The following is a 15,669-nucleotide window of genomic DNA, read 5'->3' as shown; positions in this document are numbered from 1 at the left end:
TCTTGAGGAAAATGCTAGGTTGACAAAGGAACTTGCCAAGTTCACCACCGCCAAGAATAAGATGGGATTGGATGGCCTCTTGAGTAAGCACAGGTCAAACAATCAAAATCATGGACTTGGGTATACTCCCAAGTCCTACAAGAAGAACTTCTACAAGAAAGAGAAGCCCGCTCAAGAGAAGAACAAGAAGGTCACTAATGTTGGCAAAGCCACTAGTGGTGACCGCACGGGACCTAACAATCACTATGAACTATTTGTTGATTACTATGGTGATGTTTATGCTAACTATGTTGGACCTCATAATGGCTATGCTTATAGAGGGTACTCAATTTGGGTACCAAAAGATATTGTTGACATTACAAAGGAACACATTAATCGATGTGTTCCTAAATCCTCTACTTGATTTTGTAGGGGTATTCCTCCGGTGGTCCAAAATGGGTGTTTGATAGTGGATGCACCAATCATATGACCAGAGGAAGAGGTGTGCTTGATCAATTCATTGAGGATATCAACAAGAAGTCAAGCATCACCTTTGGTGATAACTCAATGGGAAAGGTACTTGGGTACGGCAAGGTGGCAATCTCTAAGGACTTGTGCCTTGACACGGTCATGCTTGTTGAATCCCTTGGCTATAACTTGCTTTCTATATATCATCTCGCGGATGCCGGTTACAAATCATATTTTACTAAGTATTGTGTGAAAGTATTTAGGAGTGACAATCTCAAGTTGGTCCTTGTCGGACATGTGGAGAACAACCTTTACGTGGTTGACCTCTCGAAGAGAGCCCCTCTCCCTCCACATGTCTAATGGCGGCCAAATATGATGAAGGTTGGTTGTGGCATCGCCGCCTTGGTCATGTCAACATGAGAAATCTTAAACAACTCCTAAAGGGTGAGCACATTGTTGGACTAACCGGCATTTCTTTTGAGAAAGATCGTGTATGTAGTGCATGTGTAGCCGGAAAGCAACTCAAGAAGAAACATCCTATCAAGAGCATCATCACCACATCTAGGACTTTGGAGCTCCTTCATTTGGATCTCTTTGGGCCATCACATTATGATACTCTTGGTGGAAGCAAGTACGGACTTGTCATTGTCGATGATTACTCAAGATACTCTTGGGTCTTTCTCCTCAAGACTAAGGATGAGATCCATAGGGAGTTCATCACCTTTGCTAAGAAGGCTCAACGGATGTATGAATCTGAGATCAAGGCAATAAGGACCGACAATGGCACCGAGTTCAAGAACTGCACTATGCAAGAGTTTGTTGATGATGAGGGCATCAAGCATGAGTTTTCAGCTCCGTACACCCCTCAACAAAATGGTGTTGTTGAAAGGAAGAACCGGACTATCATTGAGATGGCAAGAACCATGTTGAGTGAATTCAACTCACCCCACAATTTTTGGGGAGAAGCCATCTCTACAGCTGTCCACTACTCCAACCGGCTCTTCCTCCGCCCCTCCACAACAAAACTCCATATAAGCTTCTCACAGGTAACACGCCTAATGTCATGTACATTCGTGTCTTTGGATGCAAATGTCTTGGTAAGAACAATAGAGGGAAGCTTGGTAAATTTGAAACTAGAACCATAGAGGGCACATTTGTTGGATATGCGGAGAACTCCCATGCCTATAGATACTACAACAAGTCCACTGGGGCTATTGAAGTATCTTGTGATGTGGTGTTCTTGGAGGATAATGGCTCCCAAGTGGAGCAAGTTGTTCCACGTATTGCAGGTGATGATGATCCTTCTAATGCCATCAAGCTTATGGGCATTGGACACATCCGGCCCACCGAAGTTCATACTGATGATCAAGGTGATGAAGTAGAAGTATCAAGCACAACCCAAGTGGAGCCTAGCTCAACTCAAGCTGAACCATCAAGTGCAACTCAAGAACCATCCTCCACTCAAGATGAGTCACATTCTGAAGAACAAGAAGGAAGTCCTCATTCCACTGAGCAAGATCATGATGATAACCAAGAAACATCCTCAACTCATGTTCAAGCTCAAGTTGTCCCTCATGATCAAGTATTAGCGAGAGATGAATTTATTGATCATGAAGGAACCATTCGGAAGATCAAGGCTGCTACAAAGGAAAGTGACATGAAAGTAGATCAAGTCCTTGGTAGCATCTCAAAAGGAGTGGTAACTCGTAGACACCATGCATTACTTATTACTTATTGTCAACACCATGCTTTTGTGTCTAGTTTTGAGCAACTCAAGGTACATGAAGCCTTGGTTGATCCGGATTGGGTAATTGCCATGCAAGAAGAATTGGAGTGTTTCACTCGTAATGAAGTATGGTCTCTAGTTGAGAGACCCAAGGATCATCACATCAATGTTATTGTGACCAAATGGGTATTCAAGAACAAGCAAGATGAGAATGGCATTGTCATTAGAAATAAAGCAAGGTTAGTGGCACAAGAGTTTGCCCAAATACAAGGTATGGATTTTGAGGATACCTTTGCGCCGGTAGCCCGTCTTGAAGCTATTCGTCTTTTGCTTGCATTTGCATCTTTCCACAATTTCAAACTATATCTAATGGATGTGAAAAGTACATTTTTGAATGGTCCCCTAAAATAAACTGCATATGTAGCTCAACCCCCGGGTTTCGAAGACCCACGCCGACCCAACCACGTGTATTTACTCCATAAGGCACTATACGGTCTCAAGCAAGCTCCACGTGCTTGGTATGAGTTCCTTAGGGATTTCTTACTACATGATGGGTTTTGCATGGGTACGGTCGATTCCACCCTTTTCACCAAACGGGTTAAAGGGGGTGGCTTATTTATATGTCAAATATATGTTGATGATATTATATTTGGTGGAACTAACCCCAATCATAACAAAGCTTTTGAGCCATTGATGACTAGGAAATTTGAGATGTCCATGATGGGAGAGTTGAAGTTCTTCCTAGGCTTCCAAGTGAGGCAACTTGCAAAAGGCACCTTCATCTCTCAAGAAAAGTATGTGAAGGACATGTTCAAGAAGTTCAACATGACCAATGCAAGCCCAATGAAGACACCCATGCCCGTAAAGGGGCAACTTGGCTCATGTGATGGTGAGAAGGATGTGGATATAAATGTATACCGTTCCATGATAGGATCCTTGCTCTACCTTTGTGCCTCTAGGCCGGATATCATGCTAAGTGTAGGGATGTGTGCTCGTTTTCAATCTGCTCCTAAGGAGAGCCATTTGATGGCGGTCAAACGGATTCTAAGATACCTTGTTCTTACTCCTACTCTCGGGCTGTGGTATCCAAAGGGGTCAACCTTTGAACTCATTGGCTATTCGGATTCCGATTGGGCCGGTGATAAGGTTGACCGGAAGTCTACCTCCAGGGCTTGCCAATTTATTGTCCGGTCATTAGTGAGTTGGTCATCCAAGAAACAAAAATCCACCGCTTTAACCACCGCCGAAGCCGAATATATATCCACGACATCTTGTTGCACTCAGTTGTTATGGATGAAGCAAACCTTGAAAGACTATGGTATGTCTCTTGGTACGTTGCCTCTTCTATGTGACAACGAAAGTGCAATAAAGATTGCCAATAACCCGATTCAACATTGTCGCACCAAACACATTGACATTCGCCATACGTGACCATGTTGCCAATGGGGACATTGATCTCACTCATGTGGGGACAACATACCAATTGGTGGATATTTTCACTAAGCCTTTGGACGAAGCCCGGTTTGTAAACTTGAGAGGAGAACTTGGTATTCTTGATCCTAAAAACTTAGATTGAATAACTTCTTGCACTATATTCTTGCATTTATCTAGCTATCTAGCTTAGAGGCACATCACATATGGGGATAGTCATCTTACCATATCTTGGTATGATGCATACCTATGTGTGCAACATAAATAGACCCAATGTCATTATATGGACCCAAGCATGTCTCTTCGAGGTCTCATGACATTTGCGCTTTCACATAAGGGGAGTAATCCCCCGCCCCTCATTAAGCCTCAATTGAAAATTGATTCGACTATACAAGGCTAAATGATCTTATTGCAAAAACTATTTCAAAATGATTTATGACTCTTGATATACTTCGAATCATGCCCATTGTTGCTATTTATATCTTGTTTGGATTTCACTCCAATGGGTATGCCTAGAAAACCTTGTGTTTCCTACACTATGTCTATGCTCATCTCGTCATACATCTATCTATCTTTGTGTACATGTCATCTTCTGAACATACACACACAAGTACACAAAGAATAGGGGCAAAACGAGGCAAAACGAGACAAAATGTGGCAAAACAGCTTGGCCGGTCTATGGCCCGGTTAGACCGGCCTCTGCGCCGGGCCACCCGGTCTCAGATCCGGTCGACCGGGCAGTGCGCCGGTGGTGCGACTGGTTCAGTGGGGAGGAGGTTACCCCTTGGGGGTCTTCTTCCTCACTTCCCCCCTCCACCATAAACACCATGGGCGCCGCCTCCATCATCCCCACCTCTTCCTAGGGCCTTCCCACCACTAGAATCCTCTCAAACTTCACCAAATCATAGATCAAGACACTTGCATCATCTCCACCAAGGGATTTGGTCCCTCTCTTGCTACATTTGGAGATCTTGAGGATTTGGCTCTCAAGCCCTCCCTAGGTGTTCTCTTTGTTCCCTTGAGCAAGGAGGACCATGTCTTCTGGTAAATTCCTCTCCCTTTCCCTCTATCTCTAAGTCCTCCTCACCCATTGCATATTCTTGAGGAAAAGTTGAGAAAAATTTAGGGTTAGGGTTAGGGTTAGGGTTTGTAAGTCCTCATGCCATTAGAGTGTCTCACACCACTATGCACATATTCCACTCTACTGCTATAATATATGTTCAAGTTTATGAGTTTTTGCATGATTTTGTGGTTGAATTTCTGGGCAAATCTAACAAATCAACAACACCCGGCCCCTGGCCCGGTCAACCGGCCGGTCCGACGCGTGGCCCGGTCGACCGGATGGCAGACCGGCCCATCCGGTCTCTCGTCCGGTTGGACCGGACCGTACGCCGGGTTGCCCGGTTCTTCGCACAACTCCATAAAAACACTTGAATATATGCTATGCTCTTTGGCCTCCCTATTTCTTGATGACATGTACACTTACCCCACTGCTATCCTCGCTCTATTTGCTGATTCACAGGTGATTCGAGTAGTGATGACCGTGGCACTGTTGCCAAGAGAGGAAGGCCTACGAGGCCTCCAGGATGCCGTACGAGCTTGTGTGTGCCTTCTAGAGCACCTCAGACTACTGGTCCAGGCAGTTCAGCTGGAGGAAGGAACAAGACATTTGCCAAGAGGAAGAAAGACAAGCATGTAGCACAGGAGGATGACCTTATTGAGAGAGTGCCAACATACAATGTTGGCACAGTACATGTTGGTGCCTAGAGAAGACTTCGAGAAGAGAACCCCTATTGATTCGAGGAACCCATTTACACTCATGGAGATAAATTCTTCTGGACCAACACCCAACAACTGTTGTGGGATGATTACTATAACTCTACAGAGTGCATGAATAATGGTACTATTGTGATGCCCAAGGCCATCAACAAGGATGTTCTTACAATGCATCAAGCCACCAAGTATCGCTTTGTGGTTGATACCTTGCAAAGGATGGGGCTGTTTGATCTCATGTGCTTGACGCCTGATGATGGGTGCTATTGTCCAATCCTTGTGAGGCAATTTCACTGCACTGTGTTCTTTCATGATGACCCCGCTCGCACTATGACTTGGATGACAGGACAAGAAAAATATACTTGCAACTATCTTGATTTCTGTGAAGCCATGGGGTTTGCTGATGGCCGTGCTCATGGTTTCAAGATATACTCTCAGAAAAAGCTCACTCATGGGGACATTTCCTTCTGCTATCCTCCGGAACCCACAGCTGGTCCTCCCACTATCTCTGGCATGTATTACTCCTACCTTGTACTTGCCAAGCTATTCCGTGAGAATCTCATCAGCAAGTCCGGAGATTCAAGTGAATGCCGTGCATACCATCTGAACTTGATGTACTACTGCCGTCCTGAAAACCAGAAGACCATTGATGGCTGTGATCTCCTCTACTGTGAACTCAGGCGCTCTGATCACTAAAGGATGACTCCAAATTATGCTCAGTACATTCAGCTGCTCATCAATAAGGTTGTGCTAGCACCTTACAGTAAGAAAGATCAAAGGGTCAAGATGGAACCCTTCAAGATGCCTTCACAAGGAGATAGACCGGAAATCCCAGCCATGATGCCTTCTGAGCGCCGGTCCAAGGAAAAGAATGACCCTGCTAGCTCCAGCTACTCTAGGCGCCCCAAGCGTGGTGCCTCATGGTTCTTCACCAGCTTGTGGCATATGTGCAAAAATACCAATGATGTTGCACATCAAAGCCTTGCCTTGAACCAAGAAACTCGGAGGCGCCAAAATGACTTCATGGCTGCCAGAAACACCCCTGTTCCTCCTCCTGGACCTGAGATGGAGCTTGTGCATGCACCTACTTGGGAGATGCCTCCTATTGATGATGAGATGCTTCAGAACTTTGATCTCTCCATGTACGCTCACGGTGGTCTTCCTCCTCGATATGCTCATGACCCTGATACTGATGGATATGGCGAGGATGATGATGAAGGCAATGAACAGTATGATGATGATGAGGATGATGACGAGGGTGATAATGATGATGGTGATGGTGGCTCTCTACCCCGAGGGACCGAGTTCTATTGATGGGAGCGCTAGCGTCCCTACTCTTTTCTTCGCCTTTTTGGTGTTCCGATGCCAAAGGGGGAGAAGAGAGTAGAGTCTAGGATCACGGGGTTCCTTGGTTGCACAAGCCATGCTTGATATTTTATTTGCTTCTTATTTGGCTTGTGCTTATTTGTTTGCTTTTCCATTCCAAGAACCATTTGCTACTTTAACTAATTCGTGAATGGACAAGTACTTGTATGCTTAATCTCTATGTTAGGATGATTATGTCTTATGCTTATATATCTTGATATGCACATGTCCATACCATGCTTGTTTCCTAAAGATATTGGGGGCGCTTCTCATGTTCCACAAATGGTGCACTTTGCATTCAAACGCAAATTCTCCAAGTGCACACATTATGGGGGAGCTGTCTTAATATCTTATATGGAATCAAGGTTTAAAGCCTATCATAATATCTATATGTGACTCTAGCTCGGTTTGTCATCGTATACCAAAAAGGGGGAGATTGTAAGAGTATTTTACCCTTATCCATTATTTTGGTCACTATGACACCGTGCTAGAGTATTTGGTCTAATACATGTCTACAAGAAGATTCCCAGGTATTAGCCAAAGAGGTATAATGGTGTATCAATGGAACAAGAAGGCAATGGGAGACCCCCCACTTCGATGAAAAATCAACAAGGGAGTTTCAACACTTGGCCGGTCAGTGGCCCAGTCAAACCGGCCAGCCCGGCGCCGACCGGCCCCAGGACTGGTGCCAACCGGGTGATGTCCAGTAAGCTCAGAGAGCTCGTCCGGTCAGGGTCCGGTCGCCGACCCGGTTTGGACCGACCGATCCGGTCCCAAGCCCGATCGGACCGGGTGGAGGACCGGGCACCCCGACACTCAACCGGTCACTGCCCCGACGATGTTCTGCGGGACAACTCCTAGCCCCGGTCAAGACCAAGCCCCAGCTCCGGTTTGGACCGGCCGGTCCGGTCCCAGGCCCGGTCTGACCGGACCCTGCGCCGGACTGCCCGGTCGATACGTCTCCAACGTATCTATAATTTCTTATGTTCCATGCTTGTTTTATGACAATACCTACATGTTTTATTCAAACTTTATAATGTTTTTATGCATTTTCCGGGACTAACCTATTAACAAGATGCCGATGTGCCAGTTCCTGTTTTCTGCTATTTTTGATTTCAGAAAAGTTAGTTTACGGATATTCTCGGAATTGGACGAAACAAAAGCCCACGGCCCTATTTTCCACGGAGTGTTCCAGAAGTCCGAAGGAGAGACCAAGAGGAGCGACGAGGCGGCCACACCATAGGGGGACGCAGCCCCACCTCTGCCGCGCCGCCATATGGGGTGGGCCCCTCGGGAGTCCCCCGACTCTGCCCCTTCGCCTATATAATCCTCCCGACGCGAAAACCCTAGTACCGAGAGCTAGAATACCAGAACAGTTCCAGAGACGCCGCCGCCGTCAACCCTATCTCGGGGGGTTCATGAGATCACCTCCGGCACCCTGCCGGAGAGGGGAATCATCACCGGAGGGCTCTACATCACCATGCTCGCCTCCGGACTGATGCGTGAGTAGTTCATCCTTGGACTATGGGTCCATACCAGTAGCTAGATGGTTGTCTTCTCCTCTTGTGCCATCATGTTTAGATCTTGTGAGCTGCCTATCATGATCAAGATCATCTATTTATAATGCTACATGTTGTGTTTGTTGAGATCCGATGAATATGGAATACTATATCAAGTTGATTATTGATCTATCATTTATGTGTTGTTTATGATCTTGCATGCTCTCCGTTGCTAGTAGAGGCTCTGGCCAAGTTGATACTTGTAACTCCAAGAGGGAGTATTTATGCTAGATAGTGGGTTCTTGTCTCCATTGAATCTGGGGGAGTGACAGCAACCCCTAAGGTTGTGGATGTGCTGTTGCCACTAGGGATAAAACATCAATGCTTTGTCTACGGATATTTGTATGGGATTTCTATTTTCGTGCCCCTCGTTCCTTAGTTGTGCTCAGTTTTCCCCAGCCTCTTAACTTTTCCTCAGTTTTCTCCTTCCTCTAGTTTGAAACCCCTCGGACGGGAGGGTTGCCGTCAGGTCAGAGGCCTTACCGTTACCGTTCTGACGGGTGGGGCTGCACAGATCGAGGTGGGGCTGCACAGAGGGCAGTTCCTCTCTGACCGTCTCGTGCTGACGGGTAGCCATCCATTTGTCGCTGACACGTGGACCGTTTTATTTCCTGATTGTATACGCGGTGCTGCCAATAACAAATGGGGCCGCTCTATAGGGCTGCCGCAGCCAATGACCAGTGGGGTCGTCTATTTTTCAAGAAAATACATATATAACCACTCTGTGTGGCTGCCGCAGCCAATGACCAGTGGGGTCGTCTATTTTTCAGGAAAAGACATATATTACCGCTCTGTGGGGCTGCCGCAGCCAATGACCAGTGGGGTCTTCTATTTATTTAGAGAAAATTATATATTCCCGATCTGTGGGGCCTCCGCAGCCAATAACCGCTAGGGTCGTCTATTTATTTAGAGAATATCATATAGAGCCGCTCTGTGGGGCCGCCTCAGCCAATGGCAGGTGACTATTTTCACAGCTTAATCTAAAGTGAATCTTAGGCTAAACATGGTGCTTCCCGACGGTGACCTAGTAGTGGCGGCTAGCATAGCCGTTCTGACCATGCCGATATCGGCATCGTTTGGAGGCTGTGGTGCTCGAATCGTGGTGGAAATTGCGATATAATTTTTTAAATGCATAATATATAGCTAGATCTCTAAATCGATGCATATGAAGCTACATATATATTCTTGGTCATAATTCCCTTATGTAAAGGTGATGGATGCATGGCTTCACGTCGTCGTCGCTTTCATCGTCAGTATCTTCGTCGTCCGAGTAGTAGTACATGTAATATTAATAGAGTCCATTTATTGCCTAATTCTTTCATGGAAAAATTTAGGTGGAATTTTCATGCAAGATGTCTAAGGCTATCATAGTGTCTGGTATTATGCACTGGCAGATCAGATGCAAGTGCAACCTGCAGGGTGGTAATTTTTGTTTTATTTGCAAAATAGCAAATTTTCACCATATGTGTTGGCACCATGGTTATTAGTTATTAGCTCCGCCACTGATATTATGCAATAGTAACATAGTCTGGAAACGAATCGGAGGGCGAAATACATGTAGCCCCCATAATTAATCACATGCATCATATATGTCGGAACGCGGACGTACCTTCTTGACCAAAGGATCTTCATAGACGACGATGAAGAACTCCTCTATGATCAATGGCAGCATTGACGGTGGTGGTGGCAATGATGATAATCCACGTGGAAGCCATGGCAATGGATCAAGTGTATGTGAACGAAGAAGAGAGAGGCAGAACCTACTGACACAAGGGATGTCCGTTGTGGGTGTTTATAAGGGAGAGATGACCGTTGTAGGGGTTTACACAATAAATTAAGGAGGAGGTGACCGTTGTGGCCTTGTGGGGGTTTACACAATAAATTAAGGCTAGTCATAGTGCATAGTATCATATTGTTGTATCATGCATATGGTATTTGCCTCCCATGATACTATCACTATAGTGGGTGGTATTATAGGGTAATATCATAATCTTCTAAATTTATTGTTTTGTAGAATCTCAATACAAAATGTGTGTACAAGATCTATTTAGATACTAGCACTATGGCCAGCCTAAGGAGGACATGATCGTTGTGGGGGTAGTCATCTAGGTTTTGTGTTTCGTCAAACTTCCCTTTAAACTTTGACCACATATATAGGAAAAAGTAGTAGCATTTATGACACTAATTTAGTATCCCGAGATCCCTTCAAATGGTAATTCATGATAGTTTATCATTTTGCCGTAATGGCTACAAGAAATGGGTGATTGTTCATCATTTTACCGTGAAAAGTAATGCCTAAAAGAAATGGTAATTCATGATAGTTTATCATTTTACCGTAATGGCTACAAGAAATGGGCGATTGTTCATCATTTTACCGTGGAAAGTAATGGCTACAATAAATTGGTGATGGTGTATCATTTTTTGCGTGAAAAGTAATGGCTACAACAAATGGGTGATGGTGTATCATTTTTTGCGTGAAAAGTACAAATCGGTGATGGTTTATCATTTTTTGCGTGAAAAATAATACCTAAAAGAGTTTATAATTTATCTTGTGAAAAATAATGCAGAAAACCAAACTTTAGCATACTGGGTAACCGCCCTTTAGCATACATAGAGGGTGGAAGCTAACCGCCGACAGAGAGAGAGAGAGAGAGGATGGTGGCCCCAACTAGAGAGAGATAGGGGTTATCCTGCCCGTTAAATCATACGATCAACGGTCGGCGGGCACGATCCGCGTGACATGGGCTAGACCAATTAGGGCAATGTTGGGCGTCTGTGAGAATTTGTGAAGGGAGAGGGCAAAACTGAGTAGTATCAAGAAACCAAGGGCAAGTGAGTAGTAAATAGACTAAGGAATTTAAATATGAGATTTAAAAAATGAAAAATGCGTGTTTTGTACAATGAAACCCATCTTGGCCTACCTCAAACTATTTGCAATACAAATGTACATGAGTGTGAAAATTATGGCCTCATTCAGACAAAGTATGTTTTGGGGAAAGCTGTTTTGGGTAGGGCTTTTTGTGGAAAACCATGCACCTTCATAGCTACTAGGTGATTTGAGAAGTGGTAATTTGTGGTAAAACATGATTTATCTACGATTTATCTATGATTTGAGAAGTGGCAACTTGTGGTAAAGACTCCATGAGTAAGTGCCACTCTTTTTCATAATTTTTTGCACATTAAATAACTCATTTAACTGGTTAATCCCATTTGTTGACTCTCTGTTGACCAGCCACTTGAGGGTAAAACTGAGTATATTGCACTAGCCAGTATTAGCACCCAAAGGGAAAACTGAGCACACAAAAAATGCTAGTATATGACTCGAGGGTATACCTGAGTATATCTAAATTTCCAAGGTTAGACTCGAGGACGTGTTGCGGTGCAGAAGTGGAAGACGTGCCATTGTTGACGCGTGTCGCGGTGCAAACGTGCACTAGTGGACGCGGGTCGCATTTAGGACGCGTAAGCCCCTCTCTCCCTCCTCTCGCACACGCACGTCTCATTCTCGCTCACGCACGAAACCACGCCTCTCACGTCCCATCAACTTCTCCAAATCGAAGGAAAAACCCCAACCGCCGTACGAGCCCTGCCGGCGATGGAGAAGAAGAATGCGCCGGCGGCCATCGCCCCCGAGCCCGTCGCCTCCGAGCCCGTCGCATTCGAGCCCGTCGCCGCTGAGCCCATCGCATCTGAGCCCGTCGCATCCGAGCCCGTCGCCGCCGAGCCCGTCGCCGCCGAGCCCGTCGCCGCCGAGCCTGTCGCCTCCAAGCCCGTCGCCGCCGAGCCCGTCGCCGCCGAGCCCGGCGCCTCGAGCCCGTCGCCGCCGAGCCTGTCGCCTCCGAGGGCGGCGCATCCAAGCGCGGCGCCTCCGTGAGCTGGGCCTCTCTCGTGGGTGACGGACCACTTCACAAGATCGGCGAATGCTTGCGGCGAATGAGGAGTACGTGGACGCCTACTCTGCTATGAGGCAAGTCTGTAGAAATTGGCGCTCAGGTTTACACGAGCCCGTCGTGCACCTGCACGAATGGATCATGGTAGACCACGCCCTTCCACGCGCCGCTGAGTTCACCTTCCTCCAACTCGGCACATCCCGCTACGTCACCATAGATCTATCGGAAGTTCGTGCAAGGTTCAAATTCCTCCAAATTCCTCCATATCTATAGGGTTAATATATTCTTATTTTCAATCTTAGTGTTGAATGTTATCTTCATCAATATATTTTAGATACTACTTCGTCGGCTTTTGCCGTGGTGTCATCGTGCTTGCCCAGAAGAACCCGCCGCACAAGATACGGCTTCTGAACCCACTCACAAAGGCATCGAACACTATGTTTGAAGTGCAGATGCCATCTGTTTTTGTGAATTCAGTCGCTGTGATCAAATCCCCGACTATGGTCTTAGTTTGCTCACATTACCCGAACGAAATTAGTTGGGTCGATGAGAGCACTCCAACTAAGGATATATATGAAGATTGGGGAGATGGTAGTTTTTCGATGGAGAACCATAGTTTGCGTTGCATTACCCCGTTCAATGGTGAACTGTATGCAATAGCTGTGGATAATTTTGAGTCCGGAAGAATAGTGTGCACCAATGCACAGTTGCAGCAGCGCGCGAGCACTGTCAAGATGGAGACACTAATTTCATTTCCACAACTTGGAAATGACAAGTTCTATCTTGTGAAGTCGGATGGTGATCTGCTGCTTGTGTTGTTGGACAACATGCTTTTGGAGGACCAACCATTGGTGTACCGTGTGGACACTCAGAGCCGCTCTCTCCATCCGGTCAGTAACATTGGCAGTCATGCCTTCTTCGTGCATTATATCCGGTGTATCTCCATCGACACCACAGTGCACCCGACACTTCTACCTGGCTACATCTACTACGCCGATTTGGGTTATATCAGAGAGTACATTCATGATACAAAGGCCTGGGATGAGTGGCCACGATATGTGAATAGAATGGGAAACTACGGTCTGAGAAATGAACACATGCCATACCGTCTGGAGGATGTATTGGCCGCATACTGCAGACGGAAGGAGTTCAATGAATATTTCCTTGGGATAATGCACGGATGGGACGATGAAGAAATATATGAGCAATGAGGAATCTTCTAGCTGGCCATACATTGCGTGCGTCTTGTATTTTTTTTCATCTTAGTTTGTCGTGAACATTAACAATGTTATTGGCTGCTGTATGCAGTTTATGTATTATACGTTTTCTGATTATGCTGCTGTGAATTTATCATATACTAGCTTCTAGATTTGCTGCCATATTGGGCAAAAAACGAGGGTCAAAAGGCAGAAATAGAGAAGCTTCTCTAGATTTGATACTAATTTGGTGAAAAAGACAGAGAGAGAAAGAGGGGAAAATGTGCTCTTAAAAGGGAAAATGCCAATTTGGGCCGAGAGAGACAAAACTGAGCTCCTGCTCACGTGCAACCAAACGCTATCTCGTCCTGTCCCACGCGGTCCCTTTCTACCAGCTCCACGCGACGACGGCCCACACGACGCGGCCCCACACGTCAGCACATCACGGAACGGTCAACTTAACGGGAATCCTGCCGTCTGAGCTGCTTCTGCGGGTTTCAAACAAGGAATTGGGGAAAACTGAGGAAAAACTAAGGGGCTGGGGAAAACTGAGCACAACTAAGGAACCGAGGGCACGAAAATAGAAATCCCTATTTGTATTGTTTACATTACGCACAGTACTTAATGAAATTGTCTGTTGTTTGCAACTTAATATTGGAAGGGGTGCCGATGCTAACCCGAAGGTGGACTTTTTAGGCATAGATGCATGCTGGATGGCGGTCTATGTTCTTTGTCGTAATGCCCTAAGTAAATCTCATAGTAGTCATCATGATATGTATGTGCATTGTTATGCCCTCTCTATTTGTCAATTGCCCAACTGTAATTTGTTCACCCATCATGCTATTTATCTTATTGGAGAGACACCACTAGTGAACTCTGGACCCCGGTCCATTCTTTTACATCTGAAATACAACCTACTGCAATCATTGTTCTCTTTTGTTTTCTGCAAGCAAATATCATTCTCCACACCATACGTTTAATCATTTGTTTTCAGCAAGCCGGTGAGATTGACAACCTCACTGTTAAGTTGGGGCAAAGTAGTTTGATTGTGTTGTGCATGTTCCACGTTGGCGCCGAAATCCCTGGTGTTGCGCCGCACTACACTCCTTCACCAACAACCTTCATGTGGCCTTCATCTCCTACTGGTTCGATAACCTTGGTTTCTTTCTGAGGGAAAACTCGCTGCTGTACGCATCATACCTTCCTCTTGGGGTTCCCAACGGACGTGTGCTTTACCGTCACAAGCAGCTACTTTTCTGGCGCCGTTGCCGGGGAGATCAAGACACGCTGCAAGGGGAGTCTCTCACACCCAATCTCTTTACTTTTTTTATTGTCTTGCTTTATTTTATTTTCTGTCTTGTTTGCTTTCTTTATAACAAAAACACAAAAAAAATTAGTTACTTGTTTTACTTTATTTAATTCGGTTTGCTTTATTATTGCTAAAATGAATACTCCTGAGAACACTAAGTTGTGTGACTTCACTAGCACAAATAATAATGATTTCATATGCACTCCTATTGCTCCACCTGCTACTACAGCAGAATTTTATGAAATTAAACCTGCTTTACTAAATCTTGTCATGAGAGAGCAATTTTCTGGTGTTAGTACTGATGATGCTGCTGCCCATCTTAATAATTTTGTTGAACTTTGTGAAATGCAAAAGTATAAGGATATAGATGGGGATATTATAAAACTGAAATTGTTCCCTTTCTCCTTAAGAGGAAGAGCTAAAGATTGGTTGCTATCTTTGCCTAAAAATAGTATTAGTTCATGGACTAAATGTAAAGATGCTTTCATTGGAAAATATTATCCTCCTGCTAAAATTATCTCTTTGAGAAGTAGCATTATGAATTTTAAGCAATTGGATAATGAACATGTTGCCCAAGAATGGGAGAGAATGAAATATTTGGTAAAGAATTGCCCTACCCATGGACTAACTACTTGGATGATCATCCAAACCTTTTATGCAGGATTAAATTTTTCTTCAAGGAACCTATTGGATTCAGCTGCTGGAGGTACTTTTATGTCCATCACTTTGGGTGCTGCAACAAAGCTTCTTGATGATATGATGATCAACTACTCTGAATGGCACACTGAAAGAACTCCTCAAGGTAAGAAGGTAAATTCTGTTGAAGAAACCTCTTCCTTGAGTGATAAGATTGATGTTATTATGTCTATGCTTGTTAATGGTAAATCTCATGTTGATCCTAATAATGTTCCTTTAGCTTCATTGGTTGCTCAAGAAGAGCATGTTGATGTGAACTTCATTAAAAATAATAATT

This window comes from Lolium perenne, chromosome 6, assembly GCF_019359855.2.
Source record: "Lolium perenne isolate Kyuss_39 chromosome 6, Kyuss_2.0, whole genome shotgun sequence".
Classification (NCBI taxonomy): domain Eukaryota; kingdom Viridiplantae; phylum Streptophyta; class Magnoliopsida; order Poales; family Poaceae; genus Lolium; species Lolium perenne.
Note: the sequence above shows the minus strand (reverse complement) of the source record.